Source organism: Neopsephotus bourkii, unplaced genomic scaffold (assembly GCF_033783945.1).
Source record: "Neopsephotus bourkii isolate Nb327-2 ecotype Australia unplaced genomic scaffold, CSIRO-AGI_Nbou_v1 NB_1654, whole genome shotgun sequence".
NCBI lineage: Eukaryota > Metazoa > Chordata > Aves > Psittaciformes > Psittacidae > Neopsephotus > Neopsephotus bourkii.
Genome location: NW_026902128.1, coordinates 190,936 through 202,650, shown reverse-complemented (window position 1 = coordinate 202,650; position 11,715 = coordinate 190,936). Strand labels below are relative to the sequence as shown.

Below are 11,715 nucleotides of genomic sequence, written 5' to 3'. Positions count from 1 at the left end.
ACAAGATGTATGGGTGGTGAGCTTCTGCGGAGGAGGGTTAGCTACCCAAAGGCCAAATCAAAAGCCCCTTCATAGCACGACAGTAATCTGTGGTGTCAGTAAGGCCAAGCCCTATTTTAAGCTTTCCCTGTAAACAGATTAAGTCTCTAGTCGTGATTCCTACATCACCTGGATGCAGGACTGAGAGGTAAATGACCACTGTGGTTCCTTGGGGCTCTTTCAGAGCCAGCAGAAAACCCTTTCTTCTTTTGGGCTGCAACAACTTAATCAAAGCATTTACAAAGCTCTGAAATACATATCCTAAAAATTCTCCACACTCCCAACTGATGGAAACATAGGAACAACCACCCTGGTGGGACTAAGGGTTCTTCTAATGCCGTGTCTTGCTTTTGCAGCAGATGCTGAGGGGAGGACATAGAGGAGAGTGAGGCAAATCCCAGCCTTTGCCCCTTCGGACGAGGGGCTTCTGCGGTGAAAAATGGGATTTTCGTGACAACAGGGACCAGCCTCTGCCACGACGGCTGGGGGAAGGCTCGGTGGGTTATTTCTGCTCCAGGGGTGATACCTGACAATAAGGAACGATGCTGGAATCGGAGGAGCAGAGGGCGGACAAGGAGAAACGGGAGCTCGGACCCTGCTTGGCGGCGGAGCCGGCGCGGGGCGCGCAGCGAGGCGGCGCCGCCTGACTGGGCCGCGGCCGGGACCCGCCCCAGCCCCCACCGAGCCCTGCCGCCCTTCGCGGCTCCCCCTGCCCGGCTGCGGGGCGGAGGCGGTGGCGCGGGGCCGGTCCGGGGCGGAGCCGCTGCTCGGCGGGGCGGGTGCATCAGGGCCGGCGCGTCTCGCTGCCGCCCGCCTGAGCCGGCTTTTCGGCGGGAGCCTCTACTCCAGAGTGCGCGGTAGCGTGGGCCGTCCGCGGGCCCCATGTGGTGCCGACATCACTGACATGGCGGAATCCCCGCCGAGCCCTCCTGGCACTCGCTCTAGCTAGCCGGGACTCACCACCGCGACCGGCCCGGCTCCGCGTCCTGCAACAGCCCTCCGCCAGGTAAGAACGCGGTGGGGGACGGGGGACCTGGGCGGGGAGCCCAGCGGCTCTGGTCGTCTCGTCTTGACCGGGAGCTGCTCTCGGTTCGCAGCCCCGGGGAGCCGTGTCGCTGCCCCCGAGGCACCGCTCCCGGTCCCGGCTCTTTTGTTCGGCGGCGGGGCGGGATCGCGGGCGGCGACGGGACGCGGCCGCACTTGGCGGAAAGTTTCTCTCGCTGCCGCCCCCTCCTCTCGCTGCACTCCCCGCCCGGCCCGTCTCGCCCCGGGGCCCCGCCGGCTCTGCGCCTCCGCGGGTAGCTCTGCGGCGAACGGCGCCGTGCGGGCACGCGGGAGCAGCCCCGCCGTGGCCCTGCTTGGAGCTGGCGGCAGGACAGGCCCTCCAGCGCCGCCCGGTAATCCCGAGGGGCTGCCGGTCAGGGCGCTGTCATCGCCTCTCTCCGGCCGCCTGCCCGCCCCTCCCCTGCGTCCTGCGGCGGGCACGGCCGGTGCGGCTCCGGGAGGGAAGTCGCGGGGAGCGGCCGGTGCTGCGTGCGGGGCTGGCGGCACGCGTGGGTGCGTGCATGGCGGCCCCCGCCCTGCCGCGGCTGCCCCGCAGGAGCCGGGCCCGTGGGGCGGGAGGGCGCAGGTTCGCGTCCGGGGCCCCGCTGAGCAGCCCGGAATGCCGGGCAGGTGAGGCCACCGGGGCTGCTCCTCGCCCGCAGCTCCCTCTCAGAACGTCTGGATCCAGGGGGCATGTTGGAGAAAAAGCTGAAGAGAGACGCGAGCGACTTCTCCCGGCTCCGTCCTCCGCGCCCGGCTCTTGGCTGAGGCGGCTCTGGGAAGGAAAACCCTGGAAACTTTTTATTTTGCTTGCCAGACACCTTTTTAAAATGGCATGCTACCAGGAGACGGAGCGAAAAAAGAACAAGCCTTTTAAAAGCTTAATCTCGTTTAGGTTAAGACCACATCTGCATCCCTCCCCTCTGCCTTCCCCCCTTCCCGGTTCTCAGAAATGTTCTGTTTAAATAAGGTTTTGGCTAAGGTGGTGCGGCCTGGAGTTAAATGTAATGAACCATTTATCCCACATATATCTGTAAAATAAAAGGTGGGGGGCAACTGCCTCTCTCCATATTAGTATTTCATTTGCATTTTTTTGTGTACTTCGAGTACGTAAAAGTATTGGCTCAGTTCCCTAAAGTGGTGGTTTCTCCATCACAGATGGGGGAACTGAGATATGGAAAAATTGAATATTCTTGTTTGGTGGGTTTTTTAGTTATTTCGGATTTTTTTTTAATTATTTTTCATTTGAACTAGGTGCTAGATTTGTGGGAACAGAATCCACATATCCTGGTTCCCTGGGCCCTGACCACATTTGCTGTATCCCCTAACCGCTTACCCTGCAGAACCCAGGGCTCAACTCGTACTTTCCTGAAAGGTGCCAAACCAGTCTAACTCGAGCTTAGCAATGTGCTAGGTAATGGGATTTCAAACTTGCACACATGTTTTAAGTCTAAACAGTATTTCTCAACTTTTTTTGAGAAATACTCAGCTTGCTTAAAAAAGGGACTGCCAGGCCTGCTAGCTCCTTGGTGCCTGTACTGGTCTGGAGCTCCACTCCTTTCTGATGGGGAGCAGCTGCTCTGGACATGGATGACACAATGTGTGTGCTTGGTTGGAAATACAGGTAAAGGCATCTCTTCCATAAACCTCAGGAATGGGCAGTGGGCTGCCTTCTGAGTGGAGGAATTTTGTCCCTCTCACTTGGTCCACGAGTACCCTTGCTCATCTTCTGCCTGTGTCTCTCTGGTCAAAACACGCTGCCGGTGCTACCAGTAAGAAAATGATTCTTGGCAGTGATCCTGGGGTCATTTCAGGTCTCGCACAGAAGCAGTCTCTTAGTGCTTTTCTCTTAATCTTCACTTTGTGGTTCCCTCTCCTTAGTTTTAAAGCAATTGTGGTTGTTATCAGGGACCCTGCTGTGAAAGAAATGTCTGTTGTCCCAGGAGTATCGCATGTTGTTCTTCCCAGCTCAGCATCTTTTAGCTAGTTTATGCTCAGAGATGAGTCTGTGGAAGTTGATTTAGTCTATAATTTTTGAATGTTATTTGAACCATTGGGACTCACCTGGTTTGGGTTTGAGGTCACTGCTGGGATGGCGATGAGGGGGAGTTTTCATGCTGTTAGCCTATAGCTGGCCAAAGGACAATAAATGAAGACAGCATCCAAAATAAGCTGATATTCTACTATAGCCAAGAAGCTTAGAGGTGTAACTCCATACCACAAGCTCTCGGAAGTCTGTAACTTCCTATCTGAAGTGTGTTTATCCTGGCACTATTTTTTTTCCCCTCTACATGTGGCATTTAGTGAGCAGAAAGTAGATTTCTGCATCGTACCTCTTTCTTAACAGAGAATTTGTGGTTTTGGTGTTTTTTTCCTACTTCGTAGATTTCTTTAACTTCTCTGATGAGAGAGAGGAGCAGTTAAAGGTGGTTAAACTTCTGCAATTTATAAATTATGCAAGAAAACACATACAGACCATGCAGCAAACTTCTGTGTGTGTGTGGTTGTATTCATGAGCTTTCTAATTAGTATAATTGGCTTTTCCCTCCAAAATGCAGGTTGTCGGTCTGGTGAGTGCTAGCAAGGTTTACAGTGTGAATAAATGTTTGTAGTGTGAGGATCTTAATTCCTAAAAAATACAAATAATTACGTAAATGTCCCATATACAGCTGAATAAAACAAACTGTGCTCTGTAGTGCTTTTCTTCTCAATGCAGTTTTCTACTCTGCTCAAAAGGAGAGACATGAGGGAAGATGGAGTGGCCTGTAGGAGCAGCAGTTTGGGATGCTCTGGGAGGGCTTCCTGGCTCTCCAACAAGGGCACCATGGTAGTGGGTGTTAAGACTGGAAATCAAATGTCCTAGTGCAACAGAACAGTAACTTGCAGCACCCTGCACAAAACCAAAGTCCCGTTTGTTTGCAATAGCCCTTAGTGTACAGCAAATAAAATAAATAGCGGAGGAAGCCAGCAGCCCCTGTGTAAATCTCAGCTGTGCCAAATACCAGTGAGGCAAAGGGTTTCTCAAAAGTGTTGCACAGAGGATTTGCACCTAGGTGATCTTCTCTGCCGCTGAACGGCAGCGGTTGAGGATCCTTTGGAGACAGGAATATCAAAAGTCATGTTGTTTACGGCCAAGATTTAGTGTCCATGTGTGATCTGTCCCTGGAGATGGAAGGTATGTGGGAAGAGGGAAGTTCTTCAAACAAGGCACTGGAAATAGGAGACGCTCGATACGCAACGGTAACAGGCCATCTACAGGCAGGAATGTTGGTGTGTCAACGAGCAGATAACTCCAGTTTCCAGAGGGGATGCGGTGGTTTGCATTTTTACCAATTTATTCTAAGCACCTCTTTGCAAAATTGAAATTGGAAGCCTCCTCTTTGTTGAATTACAGACAGCCAGGAAAAAAGCACAAACTAATTAAACATGATTTATTGTGGAATTTGTAACAGTATTGGAGAGATTAGCTGCCTTTCAGAAATGCCGCTGTGGATGTTAAATCTGTGCTCTGCTCTGGATGAAAGATGACTGTGCTGTTGCGCAAGTACACAAGAAAAGCATAGTCTGTGTTAAAGTCTGTTCCTGAGTGGGAATATTCCCTGGAGGTCGCAGGTAGCACAGCTTTGAGCAAATCTTCACAGTGCTTTTAATTGGGAAAGGATGGCTTTCCTTGAGTTTAGAGATTAAAACATGCGGTTTCACCAGTGACATGCTTTCTGTGTTTGATCTAAGGAATCCTTTGTTTACAAGCAAATTGTGTTGTTTGTTGGCAGTTAACAGACAAAATGCTGACTACAACACCAACTGTATAAGAAACATACTTTATTTGTATTTCTAGTGGTGACAGTTTATAATGATGGTATATACAGAAAGTTACCATTTGGATACTCTCCTTATTAAATTGCAACTATGCATAATGTTATTTGTGTAATATGGAGTATCAGACAATTCCTAAGTAATTAAGTGTGTATTTTATATTATTTCTTGAAGAAGACAAAGATTGCAGCTAATACTGATGTGTGGCATTTGTTTCTTCTGGCATCTGCTTCCAGTTCCTCTAGAAGCTACTAAGTGGAGTGACAAGAAGGATTCAGTATTCTGCCTTTGTGGGGTTTTTTGATTAGTGCTTGTTTTTCGTGGTTTTTTTTTTGTTTTTTTTTTTGGGTTTTTTTTTTTTTGTTGGATTTATGATAGCTGAAATGAAACACTTGAAGTCTCTGGAGATGAATGTGATAGGCTTGTCTGATTTCTCTATATTGACTTAGTGCATAGCTATTCTGTGGCAGCAATGCACATACCTTAAAGCATGCTTTATATATGTCTCTCATAATTGCCTTATACGTAACTATGGACATTTCTATTATTAGGTTCTTGCACAGGACTCTAATAATAGCAAGTGTGTGTGTGTGTATATATATATGTATTTAAACATATACTTCATGCTTTCAGGAATGTTTCATATGCAATCTTGAGGAAAGAGACACTGCTCTCAAGAGGCTGCTAATAAAAACTTCAATAAGCAACATTTTTAGATGACCCTTGCCACCCTCGAAGATCCTTGGGATGTTTTGGGCAGATTTCCTCATGCTTTTGATGAAAACAGGCAAAAAAGAATGTGTTCTGCTTAGTTTGTAGGTGGTTCTCTGGGCCTCTGTGCAGCTGTGTCAATTTTACATGGTTGCTTCCTGTTCCTTGCTCACCCGCTAATAAAATGCTAACATTTGTAATATAAATCCCCATGTTATCTTGTGTCTGAAGTATTTCTGCATGATTCACTGTAGTGAAGTAAGATGGTGTGATCATTTTGGACCCTGGAGGCAGAAACAGTGTGGGAGTAGAGTTGTCCTGATTTGGTTTCAAGATCACCTTACCATTTTTGTTTAGTGCAAGATTAGTTAGCTGCTAGAATTGATTCCATTTTCTAAATCACCTTTATTGTGTTGCCTGTTCAATGGCAATTCCTGTAACAGAAGTGACCTTATGCTTGCTGACACTTGAGCTGATGTAGATATGTTATTAAGTATTATGCATTGCTCTTCACTTGTTACTTATTTACTGATGCGGAATAATGCAGCAGCAGAAAAAAAAGATGATAGCATTTATGGATAATGAAAGCATTGAGTAGGTTTCCTTCTGGTCAGCTTGTATTTCTTGCAGACTCATGTAATGTCATCTCACAGAGGAGAAAGAATTGCTTTCAGTGTCTTGTTACTAGCAAACGTATGGCAGACAGAAGCATCTCTTTATTAAGATAAATTAACAGAGCACAAGTGACACAGTTGGAACTGCAGAGGTTGTGGTTTATTCGGAGTGTGTAATGACTGAACTCAAAAGCCCGAATAGTGGCTTTTGTCTGTAAGTGCTGATAGATGTGGTAAGGTGGTAAAGCAAAAGCACAGCTTGGGCTTGATTTCCTTCATGAAGTATGTTGCTGTACCGTGTGAATTAATATTTCGCCTTTTATTTGATACTTCAGTGTATGGAATTAAAGGCTTATATTGAAGTGGAAAGTGTAAAAAAGCCCTGCTTTTTATCAAGATAAGGCATATTGGGATATACCACAGCCTGATTATTCTAGATCTATTTCAAGATGCAAGTTTGAGACTCAGCTGAATATGTGCATGTGTGGGGCAGTCTGTTCTCCTAGCCAAGGAGTGATTGCATGGTTGGTGTTTTGCTTTGAGTGTTTGGCTTGAACAGTTAAAATGTTGGTCTTTTTCTTCCCCAGTTCTTAATCCATGTTACTTAGAACATACTAATATCCTGTTCTTCTGTGAGGTACTCCAAGGAAATTACAGTCTAGTTTCAGTGGATACCTTCTTATTAATGGTATTAAACACTGAAGAAGTGGGTAAAAAGTAAGTTGACATGTTCCATCAGAACATGTTGGTGCTGTTCCTGTAGTATACATTGCTGCATTTAACTGTGACTACCTTGGACTCTATGGCTTTTAAGGTGAAAAAATTGTTCCTATTCAGTTGCACTGACTGAAAGATGACAGCACACTTTTTGAAGGCTGGTTTCCACTGAGTCATCCCGTGAGCTGGGCAAAGGGGCATTTAGCTGCTGTCAAATCTTCTGCTTTGGCAGGTTAACTAGGAAATTTGTTTTCAAAGCATGTCTTGGGGAGGGAAGAGCTACAAGTCCTGGTTTTCTGATGCTGGAAAGTGTTAAAAGATGTGTCATATCAAAGAAAAACAAATTAAGAAAACAACTGTTTCTTACGCTGGTTTTTTACAGGATTGATTTCCGCTTTAATGATTTTTCTTATTCCAAAGACTTCTGCTTTTCTCAGTATCCTGCTTGCCTGTCCTTTCTTTAGCATGCTTATTCATTAGCCACCCATGCTTTCCAATAGTGAGATAAGGTTTTCCTTTTAATTATACCTCTGTATGATTTATGTTGTTCTGTTGGTTACACAGTTGTTAAAGGTGATCCTCAGCCATGCATTGAGGTTACTTCTGCTGTCATGCTCCAGACGGGAGGCTCACAGTGAAGCATTTGGTGTTGCAAAAGAAACATCCCTCCTGAGCAGCCAGTGCCATCTGACAATCTGCCTGGGGATCTGAGCAACTAGATACACAATACTTAATTTGGCACAATGTTTGCTCTTTGCTGGCTTTTCTTGAATGCTTTAGATGTGGGCGAGGGAGGGGCTGTAGATCTGTGTTTGTGGCACACTGCATTCCTTTCTGTCCTATTCCTATTTGCTTCATGCTCTTGTTCATGCAGTGGGTGTGACATATGGCCTGTGCATGACTAAAAATGCAGTCATGTGCACACAGGGCTGTTGTATGAGAGGAACACATCCATCCACATGTGTAGTGGGGGTGTGCCCAGCACTCTAGCCAAGGTAACTGTGTCTTGGCTCTGAAGTGGGTACAGATGACACAGGAAGGCTGCGGTATATGGTCCCTGAGGAGTTTGTAAGAGGCCAGGTGGTCTGATCTGGCAGGATCAGAGGGCACCTCTTTTGGATCATAGTCACAGCTGATGATACCTGCCCGCCAGCCATGCAGAGGGAGAAAATCCATGGGTGACTTCAAAAGCTGTTTTTGAGGAATGGGTCAGGACTTTCCTGGCTTGTTTGGTAAGGGCATTCCTGGATGAAAAGGGAAGGAAATGAGAAAATGGGAATGTAGTGAAGTGGCCTCATCTTTCGGTTGTCATGTGCAAGAGGGGAACATTAAGGCACAGATGTGGCGACAGTGGAGCCAGTTAAGCTATGATGGCTTGCCGCATTGTGAATATAGAGGGCCTAGACTTGGAGACTAACCCAGAAGCAGGCTGAGCTGCAGGAAGGTTGGTAGTGTGTATGGGCAACAGAAAAGCATGGCAAAAAATACATCTTTAAATTAGAAATAAATCGTAACTTTAAGCTGCCAGTCTGTTAGAGAACAGTGCTTTCACTGCATTTGTGTTGATAGCAGACCATGCACACACTCCTCTTAACACAAATGACTTTATGTGGTTTGGAGGTGGAGAGGAAATGGCACCAATATCATAAATAATCCCCGTGTAAACTGTGGAGTCTTGACAGTTTTAAGATTTTGGATCAGTCTGATAGCTGGAAGAGTCATCTGCTGCTTGCTCTGTGCACCATGACCCTGCAGGCATTCAGCTCTATTCACTCAGGCTTCACTCAAGCCTGTTTTGTACTGTCAGGAAATGTATGTTAGATGTTTTGAGGATAAAGGGTTAATTTTATAGCAATTCCATGAACATATTGATAACGTTCAGAAGTGTAGCTTGTTTGACACAGTTGTTTTCTCACTGTTTCCTAATCGGAAGTGCTTTAGGTTACTGTTGGTGCTCTCCTGCTCTCAGGTAATAATGATGGAAGTTACTCAGAATATGAAAAAGTGAAACACAATTTTCTGGTATGTCTGTGCTTTACTTGCACTCAAGCAGGTGGGTAATTCCTACTGTGGTGCCTCATTGTGTAACTTCCTATTTGCATGGTGTCCTCTGGGGTTCTTTGTTATTAAACTAAATTATGTTTAGCTCAGCAGGACCTCAAAACAACAATGGAAACCCAACAAACAAAAACCTTAAAGGACCAAACAAAAATTACTTCATATTTCGCATCCTGGTTAACTTCAGCTGTTGTTGGGGTAATAGTGACTTATGTTCAGAAGTCAGAAATACCCTAGGGATTTTGTCATACGGGTAATACCTTGTTGCATGACTCCTGCAGAGTACTGTGTGGCACTAAGCTGTACCTGCAATGCTGGGAATATCAAGTGTTGTAACAAGGTAGCAGGTTCTGGCTCATTAGGTTTTTGCTACTCTATCATATGTTCCAATTTGCTTCATGAAGGTCTAGAACCACACTGTTACAGGACTTGGTACAGAACGGATGGGTTACATTATTTGTAGCTGACCCTGAACTGATACACACAAATCTAATGGCTAAAGAGCAAAAAGAAGTCAAATTCTGAGACATATTCTGAGACCCAATTAAGTGTCTTCTCCCTACAAGCTCTCATGTGTGTGGTATTATATCTTTACCCTTTCCCCTTTTGGTTAACAGAGCTGGACGTGCTCATCCAGATGTTCCAGCTGCCTCATTCAGTGGGCAGGAAATGGCGATGGGGTGGAAATTGGGCAATCCTACTGAGTACAGCTAAAAGGGTCTCTGATCTCTACCACAGCAGCCGCTTCTGGCTAAAATACAAGAGTCAAGTCATTCATATACTTCTGTAACCACAATCTATTTAATGTACAAGGCAAGTATGTTGTAATTTTTATGCATCTGAATAGGTTGCTTCAGTGGATGTGTGAGAGCTGCTATGTTACTGTAAAGAACTATTTGTGGATATAAATCACTGAAGGTAGACATCAACCGTTTTGCTTCCTTTTGGCATTTCTTGATAATACGGTCAAACAGGATGATATTATGCTCTAAAAAGTTGCTGTAAGAAGTTTTTCAGTTTCTCAGACCTTATAGACTTTTACAGTGTTGTTCCTGCTAGCAGATCTGCTCATCTGCTCATCTGCCTCAATCCTTATTTCTCTAGTGCTTTTTTCCTTACGATGTAGTCTAGAAAAATTTATTCATTCCAGTGCATTCTGAATTGTTGGGTTAGTGTCGGTGGACAAATGTGAGTGGATAAATGGTTGAAGTATCTTCTGAAATGTGAGAGTTAGGAGGTAGAAAATACAGCTACATGAAGACAGTGAAAATTATGAAGGGAACAGTTTGCAAGTGGATTGTATTATTTGTGGCCTTGTCATCATTTAATATTGTTTGTTGTTCTCTAAATGAAATATAAGCACATATAGTAAAATGTTTTAAGTGAATGAGTTTACTTGAACAGTGATAATACCACCTTTGAGCAAATTTGATCCTCATTACAGGCAGTGGTGTGATTTTTCCTGCAGCTGCAAAGCTGTGGGCAGTATTGGGAAGGGATGAGGTGCTGCTTTCTGGCTGTGGGTTAGCGACGTGGCAGTGGGAGATCTGTCTGCAAAGCTTTGGCCTGGTGCCTAGACTAGCCTCAGATGGTGAGAAGAGGTTTTGTACTCAAGTTAGAAAATACATGAGGATGGCAGATTGGATCTGTCAACTTTCCTCCTCTCATGTCCTCAGGAGAGTTATTTTCCATTAATTATATGGCTATAACTTATTTTTGTAAGTGTCTTAATTACCTATCGGTGTCCTGGCTATGTGGAACAAGTGAGGTTTAACTGTCTTCTGGAGGTTCTTTAATGAGTATTTTATATTAGGAGTGTACTGTATAAAGTATCTCTGGTTTAGCATTTGTGCACATCTCTGGTTTTTGAAGAAAACGTTTCTCAACTTTCGGCAACTTACGCATTTTTGAAAAATGCAGAGGGATTTACTAGGTGGAACGGAACCTGCCTCTTCTCTCCCCATATGCAGAATAGACTGTTGGGAGGAAGAAACAGAAAAATACCATTTTTATCTATTCTCTTCTGGTATATCGAAGATTTAGTGTGGCTTCTATGTTTTCATGCCAACATCGCTTCTTTGTGACCTTTATGATCAATATTAGTGTGAGGTTTTTTTAAAGTAGGTACAGAGGCTTTGCTGTGCAACTTCTCGCACTGTTTGACCCTACATAGTGTGAGTGTGGTCTGTTAGTGGTGATACAACCATGGCAAATGGCATGCACCAAAGGGTGGATTTTTATTTTGGTGTTAGTAGAGATGGGCAGGGAGATTAACTGCAAGTCCTTCTGGGGCTTCTTTGGGAAAACATACATTCTGATTGTCTGTGTTAGTGAAAGATGGATAAATTTGAAGTGGTAGAATTGCAGGAGAAGGTTACAAACATGAGTGGAAGTGTAGAAAGCTTTTATCATAAGATGGAGAAATATTTAACAGGAAAAAGTTTCAATGAACTTTACTATCTCTAAAGCCATCAGATGTAAACATTATGCAGGCATATGGGACTGTTTAAACCAAAAGGCAGTGTCAGCAGATGAATACATGATATTGATAAATAAAATCTTTTTTCAGAATTTGATCAAACTAGTCCAAAACTAGTCCAGCTATCCAGACAGGCAACACCTTATGGCAGGCAGAAAGACCTAACTAATTTTAATGTATAGAGCTTTATGCAAGGCTATGAAAGAATATGTGGCTGTAGTATTTTCATACAGGAAT

General features: G+C 44.9%; 1 protein-coding gene across 1 annotated transcript in view; it reads left to right on the top strand.

Annotated features, from left to right (window-relative positions):
- The first annotated feature begins 953 nt into the window (after nucleotides 1-953).
- Nucleotides 954-11,715, top strand: part of FNDC3B (fibronectin type III domain containing 3B) — a 195,702-nt gene continuing 184,940 nt past the window's right edge. The window contains exon 1 of the mRNA XM_061374824.1: nucleotides 954-1,045. The gene's annotated coding sequence lies outside the window, so the exon portion shown is untranslated. The remainder of the gene's footprint in view (nucleotides 1,046-11,715) is intronic.